At 36.2% G+C, this 15,860-nt stretch overlaps 1 long non-coding RNA gene across 4 annotated transcripts in view; it reads left to right on the forward strand.

Annotated features, from left to right (window-relative positions):
- Nucleotides 1-15,860, forward strand: part of LOC145478611 (uncharacterized) — a 30,107-nt gene that overhangs the window by 2,571 nt on the left and 11,676 nt on the right. Inside the window, exon 3 of one of the 4 annotated variants that reach the window (XR_014048299.1) lies at nt 4,838-4,904. The exons of 1 other annotated variant lie outside the window; for it this stretch is intronic. This is a non-coding gene — a long non-coding RNA (uncharacterized LOC145478611). Of the gene's footprint in view, nt 1-1,537; nt 2,665-4,837; nt 6,916-15,860 lie in introns of those variants that run through there. 2 more of the 4 variants (XR_014048298.1, XR_014048297.1) reach the window with 2 other exon arrangements.

Genomic DNA, 15,860 nt, shown 5'->3' on the forward strand with positions numbered 1-15,860 from the left:
GTTCTGTAACTTTTTACTGCAATTGAATATACCAAAACGCAGACATGTTTTTTAAGTGCTTTGGGCCCTGAAACCGAGGAAAAAATTAAATTGGCGAAAAACGAAGTTCACTTTGACTTGTAGCTTTCGAAAGGTGATTCAGGCACTTGCATTCAGTGGTCGTGAAAAATTCGGCAATTCATTTTGTTTCAAAATTCTCAGTATAGTTTGATAGCCAGCTCTATAAGCTTTAATTTGATATAGGGGTTTAGGTATCTACAGCTTAAACTGCACACGCCACATCGCTTGCATGCGAGACACCCCTGAAGGTACACTGTAGCCTTAAGTACTGACACTTAAATCAATACTCTGGCTGTTTCAGACCTGGCAACATTTAAGAATGTTTTGTACACGCAATGTAAAGCTTGCAAGCGATGTTACCATTTCAGCCATTTTTTTTATCAAGATAGATTAAATTAAAGTACCAAATTTCGCCAACTACTGTATGTATTCTACTAGTTTTCTCAAATATTTTTCTCTATGCTGATTTATCGTCTGATATTTTGTTGTGTGCGTTGTCTGTAGTTGCCAACCGCCAAATGTATGATTACTTATCCAAAAATAACATCCATTTAAAATGCTTGTTTGCAGCCTGATATGTATTTTCAATTGCAGTAACTGATCTTAGAGACTTAGAGAATGATCTTAGAGAATTAGACCGACAGGTAAACATTTCTGGATCAATGTTGGAGATAATGATCATGGTGTGAAAGGTCAAAATGTCAGGCAATTAGCTTATAATAAGTGCCTAGTCTTCAAGATGCTCTCAATTTTTGTGTTTTATAATTTTATTTTTTGTTTTGTCCAAACTAGATTTGCAATAAAAACTTAGATTAAGGGATGCTTTTAACCAGGAAAATTGTTTTGACAGGTACACGTAAACTATGTACCACAAAATTGGTCCACAAAATTGAACTAAATTTTGACATGACTCAACATCGTTGAAGCATATAATTTTTAAAATTTGATGAAAAGTCAGGTTTAAATTACATACAAATCTGACAGTGCTGAATAGCTGCTAAAAGATGATATTTTAGTACTATGGGTTAGCTTTTCTAGCCACACTTATTATTTTGGCTTTCTAGCATTTGTAAAAAGTGTAATTTTAGGGTTGCGTTTTACTTTTTGCAGCACTAAATGTGTATGTGTAAGGCTGTCTCAACAAGAAAATAATATTCAAACAACCTAAAAGGTACAGTTTTGAAACAAGTTACTGAAAACCTCCTTCCTGACAAAGTTTGAGAAAATCATTTTTTTTTTTCTATCCTGCATAAGGTATAAGTGATTGTTACAGCAAGCTGCTCTTGATATCAGGTCATGAACACCCAATTTTGGATCTCATTAGTGACCAGAGAATCGCTATTTTGAGCCCTGAAATCATTACAATAAGCAGATATTTAGTAATTAGTACATTAACACAATGGAACATGTAAATTAAAATCACAACAAGCTAAAACTATTTGACTTTCTTCTAAGTAAATCCCTCCTCTTTGAACAGTGTTAAAGGATATGTAGATTTGAAAGATTTCCATGAAACTTAAGGGGACAGTGCAGTGAATTGTGCATGTGGTAAGTTTGGTTTACTACTTAAAAAGTTTAGGCTGAATTTTTCAAGTTTGTTTGACAAATTCAAAATGGTGATGAGTAGTGGAACAAGTGGAAACTAGCCACGGTGTGTGAACAAGAGGCAACTGCAATCAGGGAAAGGTGTTTGATGAATATGCGAAAAGAAGAGTAAACCTTTATAAGCTTTGTGTCCAGCTGTCAGTCTTGAAAATATTGCAGAGTTCTCCATAAGCTCTGGCGACCGGCGAAATTCACCGTCTAGTCGTCCTTGGCGTGCCGGCTACTTGTAGTAAATAAATTATGAAAAAAAAAATTATTTGTAACAATGTGAATGTCAGCCTATCTGTCTATAAAATTAAGCATTAAAAACAATATGTCTAATTTTCTCAACAAATACGTAGCGATTAAAAAATACAACTCTTATAGCTGTAAGATAAAAGAAATCTGAAATCATTCGGGCCGTGAGAATTGCCACCAAAAACGTGACGTGGGCACTGAGCCGTGACAGCAACACTGAATATTTGACAGCCAGGGTTAAGTTAAAGCTCAGTTTTTCCTCTGATAATGAAGCGAAAAACCCAGCAATCGCTGTTCAGTATGTGGGATAAAGCGAAAAGAAAATTAAGATGGCACAAACGAAGGTCATAAGTTGTTTTCTTTCAAAAATATAATTAAAATTAGTTCTTTTATCTCCAGTGAATGTACGCGTAATTTAATTAGTTCTTTAAACACAACGACATGCAACCCAGTGCTTGGCTTGCACATGGAGGATTTACGAAAACAAATAACTGCAAAGATTTCTTTCAACAAAAGAAACAAACTTTGTAAGATCTTACACAACTAGGCAGCTGTAAGATGTTTGTGTAAATATTGAAAGTGGGATATAAAACAGGCGAGCTTATCAAGCAGGGAAGTATGGATAAATACATGCACCATTTCAAGGCTTCACTATAAAGCGAAACATTTGCAAAATATGCCAAGTTTAAGTTTAATTGTATTAATTTTATCACTTTTGAAATCATGAACAAAAAACCCAAACTACCGCAAAGGTTCAAAATGTTGATGGCCGGCACGCTTAATCAGAAAAAATTCTGAGCTTAAATCTGTGGGAAACTTCACAGTATTACAGGCTTCCGCTTGCAACGGTTACCAATCACAAGCTTCATCACGTTCAATGAATTCCACCCCTAGCACTGTGTTAAAGCCACTCAAAACTTGTCTTGTAACAAAATAAATGTCAAACCTCAATCTAGCGCCTTCAATGCCAGCAAAACTCTTTTCTCGTGTGGCTTTCTCATCTGTTTTTACACGCGTGATGACCACAAAATGAGAGTGTTTTTGACGTTTTTGATATTTTTTTCGAATTTGATAGGATGACGATGATTAACCTGTTCAACTAACACATTACATTACATGTATGTTTTTCTCGGTGAAATTGCTTTTCTTTGAGAAAAGAACAAAACCATGATTGCTTAAAATACATGCACTTTTTAGAACCCCAATTTCAAAATTTTCCCAGGGAGGCTCCCGGACCCCCCAATAAAAGGTTGTGGTTGCCCCCCCGCCCCCCCCTCGCTCCACGTGGCTCTGACAAAACCACTCCACGTCTTTTTATCGGCACTGTCCGCCGCCTACTCAAAGTTATTCTCCCTCTATTTCAAATTTTCGGGAGAACCCTGTATTGTGAGTGAAAACTTGGATCAATCTCTCACTGCTGATATGTACAGGGTTTGTATGGGTCCTGGAAAACCTGGAAAGTCCTGGAATTTTGTTGTGGCATTTTCCAGGACTGGAAAGTCCTGGAAAAAGGCTACTGGTCCTGGCTAGTTCTGGAAATCTGTTAAACCCTAGTAAAAAAAATATGAAATGTATGGCAGACAGTTAGGAGAATTAACATTGAGATCTTGGAAGTGAAAGGGTCAATGTGAATTTTAGAGTCCTGGCAAAATCAATCTGAGTCCTGGAAAAGTCCTGGAAAAGTCCTGGAAATTTGTTTCTGAAAAAGGGTATGAACCCTGTATGTAACCCTTGTCAGAATTGGTAAATAAGTTTGGAGCAGGTTGGTTGGGCTTGCTTGTCTAAGTTATGTTTCTTGTATGCTGAATCTGTTCAAGCTTTTTGTCTCCTGAGCTCGATGTTTAGGTTTATACCTCCTTTGTTCATTCTTAGCACCACATGATCTAAATTTAGGTAAATTTAGATGTTCACGTCTGTTGACTGTTTAGTGTCACGTGTACATTTGTAAATTGGTTACTTGAGGCATTTTTTTGTGCCAGTAAATTCTCATTCTTCCATGCCAATCATTTCAAGGGGGCGGTAAAGCATAAACAATGGTGTAACTACAGGCGGATTTTTTTTGTCTTATGCTTTGCTCTCATGGTTGCGCTCTGCACTTGTGTATCGCGTTTCCCTCTCTGCCCTGCTAATCCGCCTGTTCTGCAGGCTATGGGTCATGTAGCTAAGTGTCAGGTTAGAAAAGGGGGGAGAGAGTCAAAGGGTGAATTTGGGTAAAATATTTAGGTGTCTGGAAGTTAGAGAGGGTCTTTCAAATCAGTGGTAAAGAAAAAGTAACAATTTTTGTAGGGAAGGGGGCAGTTGAATGATTACTGAATTCTTAAGCATTGTGGAATTTCTAAAGTGAAGAAGGGGGTTTAGATGATGATGGAAGGGCATGGATATTTTCTGGAATCTACACCCATTGAATGTATCTTCATTATCTTAAAAATCTGCATTCATTGAGCTTTCAAATTGTGTATTGAACACAGAATTCTGTGACAATATTCAAGATTTTACACATGCACAGACTATGACACTATCCCTTAATAATAAATCAGGGGTTTCATTAGGTGCTGCGCAGTTGACCAGTTGTGAGGATGATTTTGCCAGCCTTGTTTGACCTTCTACAGAAGAGGTTTTCTCCTGAAGAAGTTCAGTTAAAAGAATTTTGCCTGACCCTACCCCATTATAAATACAGTCAACCCGTTAATGCGGCCAAATTTTCATGGCCTGTTAGTGGCTGTATTAACTGGGACCTTCCACTGTAGGTTGTTGGTATCCATATATAATCCTTGGTGAAGTATGTTACTGTTTGAGTAAAGTGCTGTGTTCAAGATCATAACTCAAGGACTTTGGGAAGGCCTCTTAATCTGGGGACCATTTCACCTAGTGTTATGCCACTACACCATAAACATTTGTACAGTATCTAAATTTTTCTATTTCTTCTTTTGAACAGCTGAAGACAAAATACCTGAGGACAAGCTTATTCTAGAATGATGATGTTTTTTGCAATCCAGGACCAGGTAAACCCTTGTGTCCTTACGCAATGATCAAATCAAAAATTAACCTGGCTTCTTCCAGGGAATCCCCCAAGGGCATCCTCACAGGGTACCCAAGTCATCAAATTCTACAGCAGAAAAAGAACTAAAATGCACCACTTTTTTTTTCCTTTTTAAGCGATGACATATTGTGTGACGTCATTGCTTTATGCTGACGTGCATGCATTCCTTTGGATAGTGATTTCAGATAGTTTTGTCGCGCTTATGTCCGTGCGCTTATGTCGCACATGATTTATCCCACTGTGGAAGCGAAATGCACTCTGGGAGTTCCTTTGCTGCTTTCCTTTGCTGTTTGTAGGTTCAGCAGAGTGCTTTTAATTGTAGCTTTTAAAAGAAGATTTAGGGGTGGATTTTGGTTTATACGGTATTGGATAAATTTGCGTTCACGGGCAAACTCATAATAAGTAAGTCGCACAGGCGATAGGTGAAGGCTTTGCGGCTTGCCTTTGCTGTTTGTAGGATTTAATTGATATGACAAGTATACAGTTAAAACAACAAATTAATTTCCGGTGAGGTAATTAGTGTTGCCAAACATTTTTTAAAGATAGTAAGGTGTCGATTTCAGAGAGAATAACTTCCTTTGCACGTTTCCTTTGCGGCTTTCCTTTGCTGTCTGTAGGATCAGTGGAGTACTTTTAATTTCAGCTTTTAAACGAAGATTTGGGGGTTGATTTTGGTTTATACAGTGTCAGATAAACTTGTGCTCACTGGCCTACTTGTAATAAGAACATATCGTCCATACATACAAATTTATATAGACAAGCAAGTCGCACACGCAATAGCTGAAGGGTCTACATAAAATTTATGGATTGGTAGCACAGTTGTACTCTTGCCAGTCTTGAAGTGAATTGAATGAGCAGTGTCTGAATTGAAAAAGCACTGTGAGAGCACTGTATGAGCATTGTATGAGCACTGAAATATACAGTTTACAGTAGTGATAATGAAGTCAGGGTACGATTTATTTGCAGTTTTCGGTTTTTTATGAAGTTTTCGAAATGTGCTGTTTTATATTTTCTGTCAACGATAGAGTGGTTGTGATTAAACAATTGATAATTGTTTTGTCATGGTAAAGACAATACGAGTGTTCATTGATGACAAGTATACGGTTAACAACAAATTAATTTTCGGTGAGGTAATTAGCGTTGCCAAATATCTTTAAAGATAATAAGGTGTCGATTTCAGAGAGAGAAACTTGTACATGTACTTTGCAGCTTTCCTTTACTGTTTGTAGGATCAGAGGAGTGCTTTTAATTTCAGCTTTTGAATGAAGATTTGGGGGTGGATTTTGGTTTATACAGTGTTGGATAAATTTGCGCTCATGGGCAAACTCATGATAACATATCTTCGATACATACAATTTCAGATAGACAAGCGGGTCGCACACGCGATATGACAAGTCAAGAGAAAATGATTTTTCTTGGATAAGTATATGGTTAAAACAACAAATTAATTTCCAGTGAGGTAATTAGCTTTGCCAAATATCTTTAAAGATAATAAGGTGTTGATTTCAGAGAGAGGAACTATTCAGCAGAGTGCTTCTTATTTCAGTTATTTAATCTTTCTTTTGGGTTGGTACATTTTGCTGACCCCCTAGTACATGGACTAACAAGATGGACCTGGTACATAAACCACTTGAATTAACCACCAATGGACTGCTCTAAATGTAAACCCCTAAAATTTGTATCACTTAAGTTTAAGAATCAAATTGTCTGCTTATGTTCCAATCTTCTAGGAACAATTTTTAAACATCATCGCTTCTGCATGCATTGCGTGCCGTTTATTAATTAATTAATGCACTATTATTAAAGGATTGAAAACAGTCAGGGAAATTTTTGTTTTTCAAAATCAGGGAAAGTTCAGGGAATAAATGGAGAAAATGGGAAGGTTCCCTTTCATACTGTACCTTTGAAAAAAAATAACTACATGTAGACCAAACTACTGAACTAACTCCATTCAAATTAAAACCTATAGTACAACACACCAAACTAATTAAGAACCAACACTACTCAACTTATACCAACTACTACTCGCCCCTACAGTAGTCACTATGGTATTTCTTGACCTCAACAGAACTCACATGATGTTCTTCAACCAACCTCAACACCTCACCAAAAGTAAACCAGTTAAATCGGACCATAACTGATCAGTCACTGATTACTACCTTTTCGTTATGGCTTGACAGGTTATCAAAGCATCAGTGCTTTTACACTAGACAAACTACTTAATGATACTTGTCCTGTTTTTTTTCTCTGTGGTTGACAACTTGACAGTTGTTCCTTTGGGCACCTCAGAATGGGACATACTGTAATATGTTCCTCAATCCCCCCCCCCCCCCCTCACTCTCCAATCTTGTCATGATTCACTATTATTTCCCAGGGTTCCCTAGGTTAAGGATTAGTTTTGAGTTGATCATTGCATTCCTTGATGTAAACCAAGTTCTGCTTTTAATTTTGAAATACCACAGACATGTAAATAATTTAAACTGCTTTCATTGGCTCAGTAAGTAAATTACATGTAGTTTTAAAGTGGATAACATTTCATTTGGTTATATTTTTTGTTTTTACTGTATTTCCTCCTTGAAACCCTTGTTGGACTTCCTGATTTTTGCCCATACTTGTATCAAATATCAAAACTGCAATTGGTATGTTGAAAAGGAGATTTGGAAAGACTTCCCTATTAGAATGGAGACTTGATATAATCAACCAATTCAAAGTTCTGGGATTGCACAAAACAATCAGATGATCTGTGTAAATGTATCGTTGACACCACCAGGAAATTCTCTCCTTTTTGACCTCAACTGGAATGGCTTAGAAATAATATGATCACCCACCATATGGATCAAAACAGGAAAAAAGAAAGAGATTGGGGCTAATTATGAGGGACACTGAATAGAAGGAGTTGAAAGGAAATTCTAACTAAAATTCATCATTTAACACCCACCACCCCCTTCTTTCTCCCCTTCCAAAAACTTCGAGCAAACTGCAATTTTTCATCATTGTTGAAAAATTGCACTGGAGCCGGGGGTTGGGTTGGTGTCCTTATACAGGTGGGCCAGAGGATCACTGGAAGAGATTGTTCTGTGATAATGTGAGAAATATGCATACATGTACCCCTGATTGGTTTCACATTCTAGACAACACCCTGCCATTTAGATCATTAGAATCAAAAATAGATTGGCATAGGACTGGTGTAATTAGGGGGAGGGGAGAAGCATACCACAACATGGCAATCTTGCCAGGTCATAGGTAACAAAGTACACCTGGGAGTATGTACATTGTATGCTTTCTTGCCTTCAGAAAAATACTGCAAAACTTCATTGTCTTTAATATAGTTGAAGGGTTGCAGATAAACTTCAAGGCAGGTTGTCAAGAAGAAATTCCATGGATGGGTCAATACATCTTTGACACAGAGACAGAGAGAATATTTTTTGCAGGGGGGGGGGGAGGGGGGAGGTGGGGCTGGAGGATATAATTCTGCTTTTATCCCTGATAGGGGTACTGAACAACAAGTAAAAATAAATGGGCAGGTTGGACTCTTTACAGAGGGAGGGGGCCAACTGAGGAAATACAGTAATTTTTCAGAAGAGTGAGAACATTTCTGAATGTAGATGACATATCATTTCATTCATTCTTGTTCTACATGTGCATGTATATTTTAAAATATTTCTGCAGTCCAATTGTAAAGAATTCTTTTTTCCAAAAATTTCCTTTCTAGCTGGTGAAAAATGAAACTCAGCATCAGAAATCAAGGGATTTTTTTCGAGTTAAAAAAGGTCACTCCAAAAAGCTTACTTTTTTGTCTTCGCCTATAGCAAGTAAACATTCAGGTTTTTCCTTTCACCGAAGTTTCAGCCTCTGAAGTGCCTGCTATCCTGAAGAAATTTGTCTCGAAAGAAGCAACTTCAGAGGCCGCCATTTTGAAACTGTACTTGGCAGCCAGACCTTTTTTATGTGACGTCATTCTGTTTGACTTGAAATTGGTGAGAAGGAGAAAAACTGCAACTGACTTGCATCAAAGTGTATTTTTTTCCGAAACGATTATCCACTTCACTATCTTCAATGCTATCATTTCCAAGTCTGAAGCATGTTTGGCTCAAAATAATATGGCTCAAGAGCAGCCATAACCCAGAGTAGTAGATAAAAGGCTTGTCGGAAGCCGTTTGGTCAAAATTTGGATAGAACGATGCAACGGAAATGCTTCTTGGCTGCTGAGTACTGTTCAAAATGGTGGCAAACAATATACCTTTTTGTGTGTTTTTTGGAGTGACCCTCTCTTTTAACCATTTCAAAACAACAAGAGACTTGTTTTTGTAGTCCAAAGAATTTTCATTGACATGCTGAATAAATCTCTGCTGTTGTGGCCACAGTGTCTTGATAAATTAATTGCTAAGAAAGTGAATATAATTGGCAAATTGATAATTGAGTAACTGCTAAATTGAAGACTCCTCATCAAAACATTTTAAGGACTGATTGATTTTAGCAGTGGTTGTAACAGTTGACAACTAGAATAAAAGTTTTGAGTAACTAATATTACTCTCTGAAAAGCTGTTTTACAAATTCTATGGCTTGTCTGTAATTTTTTTGAAGAATTCTTTGTTTATGTTTATTCACATTATTATTCACATTCTTCTCTGAGGTGTTATCCACTTTCAACAAATTTATTTAGAATGCATGTTATTTTTGGCGATGTCTGTTAGTTTTCAGTTGACCTGTTTGGTTATGCATGTCTGTGGTATTTGCAGTTATTGTACAGTGGCCCATTGGTACAAATATGACTTCAGTTTATTTATTAACACTTATCCCTTCAGCATGAGTTTGAAAACAATACATTTTGCAAGTTACCCAAATCTGCAAAACACTTGGAAAATATGATGACTGGCAGTAAAAAAGTTTGAAATATTTTGCTTTGTTCAATCTGTTAATCACCAGTTAAGTGCAATGTGCAAGTGTTAAAATTAATTGTTGATGAGGGAAAAAAAAATAATATTAACTGCACTTTGTTATTCAAAAGTTCTGCAGGGCAGGGAGACGAGTGTTTTCAAGTTCCAAAATGTCAATTGTGTATCACCTCAATCAAAGAGATTTAGTTTCGATTTCTACTGAATTCCAATTACTTTCACAATAAGGCTTTATCAAACCGAATTATTGATCAGTAGAAAATGAAAATGGTGATTCCACTTTGCTATTCAACGGTTTTATCATTGGTTTTTTATGGAGTTCAAAAACGACTTGCAAGTTTTGAAAGAGATTTAATTTTTATTTCTGCCAAACTCTCATTACTTTGACTATGCAGATTTACTACAATGCATCATTGATGAATTTAGAAATCAAAATTGGGATTTCACTGTGTGATTCAGATATTTTATTTCTTTTTAAAACAAAACTCTCATAACTTTGTTTGAACTTTTGCTGAAGTGATAAGTACAAAATCAATGTCAATTACCTGTTCTATGTATTAATCCCTTTGCAATTAGGCTATGACGTCTTGGTTGTTTTATGGTCCAGAACTCGCGGAAAATCCATGAAAATAACTACACCCCATTTGGGTTGTGTATTAAGTGAAGTCTCTTGACAAAACAATATGGGCCATTGTAAAATAGTGATGTGAGGGTACAAGGAAATCACTGATGAAATGCAATGTATGTTGTAAAGCTCTCAGAACCACAAAGACGCACAACTTGAGGATAAAGCTGTCTCTACATTGCGATACAATATAATCTTGAAGTCATATTTACAGATTCTCTTGAATTATTGCAAAATTCTTCATTATAAATTTACACTTAAAAGAGAAAAAATTTAAAAAGGCACTTAATTTTCTTGAGTATTTAGCTGTCTCTAAACTTGGATACAATTTAATTTTTAATTCATGTTAAAAGATTTTCTTGAAATACTTGACACTTAAGATTATTTGAACATTTACAATTACAAACAAAGTTAAAAACATGCATTTAATTTCTTTGAGGATATAGCCATCTCCAAAGTTGGATACTATTTTAATCTTTAATTCATATTTTACAAAATTAATTGTCTTGAAATATTGCAAAATTCTTAAAATTATTTGGAAATTTACTATCACAATTTAAAGTCGCATTAAATTATCGTTGTTTTTGTAATCCCGTTTATAGTGCGTCTTTGTGTTTAATACCTCATTTTATTGCTGTATTTGTGAGGCACAAAATGTGCTTAGTTGCTCAGTGTGGAAAATGGATTTTCCGGATTTTTTTTTTTTTCGGGACCAACGCTTTTGACGTCAACATCGGGCAAAAAAGTCATTGTCGCGTTCCGCGCGTTTTTGAAAAATTTAGCATTTTCTTTTACATGCTGAAATTTTACCGCAGATTTTCGAGGAGCTACAGTGAGTTACAGGCTGATATCTCGCAAATTCGAGGGGATTTTCAATCGCTCGTGCTTCTATTAAATTAGGACAGTCTAATTGGAGCTTACGATGTTACGCATTTTTACGGCTGTGAATTGTCTAGATCTCTGTGACCAAATTATAGCGTGACATGCAAAGACTTGCATCACGCTTACGTTAAGACGTTCTTTGACAGTTACGCAAAGGGCCAACTTATTAGTCGACTTCTTGAGCAACTAAGTACAGTTTGCAACTCGCAAATACTACAGCGAAAACGCGATAGAAGTACAATGAGAGTTTTATGGCAGACAATTGTTGAAGTAGTGGTTTTCTTAAAAGCAGAACTTGGTTTGTGGTCCCCTTATTCAGTGTAATCTCTTACGCAACTAATCTCTTAATGTTTTCGATGGCGGCGTGACAAGTGCGTTGTATGAAACATTGGGTCGTTATCATAGCGTTTAACGGACAGAATTTATGCGAAACAGTTGCTACAGCGGTTGGAGAAAGTTGGAACTTAGTTCTACTTTCTGTAACCGTTGAAGCGACTTGTTTTGCAAACGTTTTTTCCGTTGCGCGTTGTGTTACACGGCTCGATGTTTCATTAACTTTTCACGTCGTTTTCGAGAAGATTGCGGGACAAGTCGCGTGAGAGATTACAACACTGTATATCAGGACTTTGTCATGGACACAAGTGTTTACTTGGTTAGTTATGATGGATTGCTGGTAAAAACGACAACACACAAAACTGTCTCTTTGTCTCTATTTGCGTTTTTATTGTGTTAAAAAAATTTTTTAAAAAATCTAGCCGATCTTGTCCCTGCTTGTCGGGTTGTTTTCACTCTTCTCTGAGTTGAAGTGTTTCTTCTGTTCCTCATTAATATTCCAACTTTAAAATCCTGGTTTGTTTATTTGCTCCGCCATCTTTGATGACGACACTTGACCATTTTAATGATATGGCCGTTTGCTCTCAAGTGGAGATGGCATAATGAGGGCGGTGAGAGTTTGCTCCCCATGCCTCCTCGGTTTCACTCAACTACGTCATAATACCACACCATTTGAATTGGAATTTTCATTAGCTTTCAGAGCCGTAAGTAATGCGTGAAAAGATTAATGCCAAAATTTAATTTCAGATGCGTGTTCCAAGCACTGTGTCTAGAAATTTCCGTTGGAGGGAAAGGGAAAACAGGAGCGCTAAAGTACAAGTCATGTTTAGTAATTTCCATGGATGCCAAGAAAAGAATCCAACGCAAAAAATCATTGATCTGACTTGCCGACCAAACCTCCTGCCGACTGACCTCCCACAAACTTCACCAAAAGAACACAAGTCACTTGAAACTTTACCGTCCAAGCTGATACAAGTTTAGGAATTTTGCATATGTTTAAATAACATCAAAGTTAAAGCGATGAAAGATTAGTAGTTTGTTTTTATTTTGCTAAAGTAAACCAATACTAATGCGAAAGCAAACGGGCGATTTTCGTCCGTTCACATCACCTAGAATTGCGTTAACTTTGTTTTGATATTCAATTTCAGTTATTTAAAATCGATCGAGTCTAATTTGAACAGAAAATCCAAATATTTTTCGAAAGAATCGTAGTTTAAATATTCATAGTATATCTCATTAAATATTCGCAGTTAAAACCGTCTTAAAAAAGGCAAACACGGTGGAATTTTGAAATTTATTTGTGCTTTTGTTATTGTTAATCTTGGCTTTGAATAACATTAAACAACGAAGGATCCTCGGAAACTTAGGGCAGTTATTCGGAAGAGTCGACGTAAACCGAGCGGCAAAACCGACCCGACGAAAGGTTTTACCGCTCGGTTTACTTCGTCTCGTCACGATCAACTGCCGCTGCATCCCCGAGGATAATAACGAAGTTGAGCAACTATTAGAAAAAAAACGATGAGAAACGTGTCCTAGGTTTAGTTTGTTTAAGAGGTAAAAATGAACAAATGGCCTACGAAATTTAAAAAACAGAACGAAATAAATGCTTGGTTTTAGAAGTTGAATTTATAGTTTTGGAATGCAACATTGATAATTAGCTTACAGTTATGTACTTAGTCAAAAAATAAAGTTTCCGCGCTAAATCTCAGGGTTTGGAAATAAAAATGAGAAATTGGCCAAAGTTTACGGGAAAAAAAATTAAATACCAACTTCAAGATTAAGCAAGTTAAAGAAGGCAAGATAAACCCTTGACGTACAAAATTCATATCGAACTATGGATGTTTCGTTACAAAAAACCTTTACGAGGTTAGTTAAACGTTTTGGAAGTCAAAATGAACAATTGGCCTACGCTTTGAACTTTGATCACGGATAATGTAACTATATGTTTAGTAGCTAAGATTAAAATTTCCCAAAAAGAAGCCTCCTTCATAGGCGTTATCTGTATCATTACGCAACACTCCAGGAAGAAGTGTTGCGTGACAACTCAAGCAACGCCAGCGCAGGAGACTGCTTTTGAGTTCTTTTGGGTGAACTAATTCCTGGAGTTAATCAGAAAAAGAAGCCAAAGTTGTAATTCCAGATAATTTTAATTTATATTTTAAGCGGCTAATGTTCTTAATTTTTCTTTGAACTGTGGACTGATAGTGTTAATAAATTCTGTTCTTAAGATAATTGACTAATTTATTTTTATTCGATACCTAATTTATTTTTATCTTCAGAATTTAAACGAAAAAAATTATTGCTTTAATTAAAAAAGCCCTAAACGAGAATCAGCTCTTTCAGAAGAATCCCAGATGACTATTAGCTCAATCTAGTCTCGCTTGTGAAATTCCAGTCAAGCCAGATCAGTGACCTTCATTGTTCAAAACTAACCCCAACATCCTGAAAATGTACTACCCATGACCTGCACTAAAGCACTATTGTTTGACGTCCTCAACAACAGAAAAATTCTAGAAACACCGATTGAGAACAAACATCTTTCAAGCCAATTGGAATAAAGGTGTGGTTTTCTGACGTTGTCAAGTAAAGCCATAAAGACATGAAAAGCAAACCCTCACCTTCCCCCATGATGTCTTCTCCACTTGAGAGCTAACGACCTCATCATCAAAGTGTCCAAGTGCCTCCATCAAAAATGAGCAGAGCGGATAAACTCACCAGGATTTTTCAGTTGGAATATTGCAGAGGAACATCAGAAACACCGTCCTCAGAGCAAGAGTTTCCACAACCTTGCAGGGACATCGATCGGCTAGATTTAAATCTGACCATTTGTGTTGTGTGCGGAACTATGGGCCATCTCAGTTCCTGAAAATAATCTAAAATATACTAAGTTCAGTGGAAAATATCACATCCTCAAAGAAAAAACTAACAAGCTCATTAGCACAGTAAAAAAACTATTCACTTGAGTTAAAAAAACTTATAAGCTAACTAACTAGTTCTGCTATTGAATCGATACTTAAGTAGTAATAATGTCTTAGACATACTCAATCTGCCTTAGTTTATACTTTTTGTAGAAACGTAGGATTAAGAAGCCCAATTCCCCAAGTGGTTTTGAACTACTGCGAACTACTGCATCGAAAACCTAACGAAGGTTAATTTTCTCTCCATGTTTTATGATGCCAATGTTATGGCTGACTAGGAACACCCACTAGATCTGAAGGGTCTGTTCTAGACCCCTGTTCTTCTGACTATCTCCACGTTTGGCCTATCTTTAACACGTTAGTGTCAATGCTAACGTGAAGACCCTATGAAACCAAAATTTGCAGTGTTTTCTTAGCTGAGTTAATTAGTAATTGTTTACTTCTGAGCTAATGAGCTTGCTGTGGCACCTTCAAACAAAGGAGGCAAAGAATTTATCATTAATTCGTTTTTAAAAACTGATCGAGTATAAATAACAATTTTGTATAACACTTAAGTAAATTGAATAAATTTGTGAAAAGCAGTAGATTGGTATTGCATTCAATTAATAATTTCTTGATCAGCCAATCGAATTAACTTGCATTACCACAAAAGGGTGGTTTTAGGAAGCTTCCTTTGTTCAAAGGTGATAAAAAACAATACTACAGTTTCATGCACCGTCATGCTATTGATCTGAACAATGTTGCTCACCCAAAGAGAATAATTGTGACCAGTGAGAACTGAATTAGCTAATGATTTTAGAGCATGATGCACGTTGAAACTACAAAAAAAGTAAAATATTTTCTTGAATACAAGTTTCCTATTGTGCAGCTACTTTCCCAAAACAAGTTTATTTGGATTACAAAAATGTATTTTATTTTTGAAAGTAAAAACAGGAAAAATTTTTCTCAAGAAAAGCAAATACCTTAGCATTCAGGCAGCGGTATTTTAAGTACAACATACATGTAGATTTTTTTCAAAATTGGAAAAAAAATAAAGAGAACCTTAAAAGGTTTCTTATGTTGATGTTGGCAAAAGATTTGTTTTTCAACTCCAAACTCAATTTAAGATTTCTGAGGAAAACCGGTGGAAGTGAACAGTTTTCACCATAAAGCTGCTCAATAGGAATCTTGTGAGAAAGAGAAACTAGGTTTTCATGAGCAAATAAGTGGCATCTGTGAAATCAAATTTACTGTAATGATTATATCCTGCTGTCTGACTTCTTTAG

The sequence above is a fragment of the Orbicella franksi genome, chromosome 2 (assembly GCF_964199315.1).
Source record: "Orbicella franksi chromosome 2, jaOrbFran1.1, whole genome shotgun sequence".
NCBI lineage: Eukaryota > Metazoa > Cnidaria > Anthozoa > Scleractinia > Merulinidae > Orbicella > Orbicella franksi.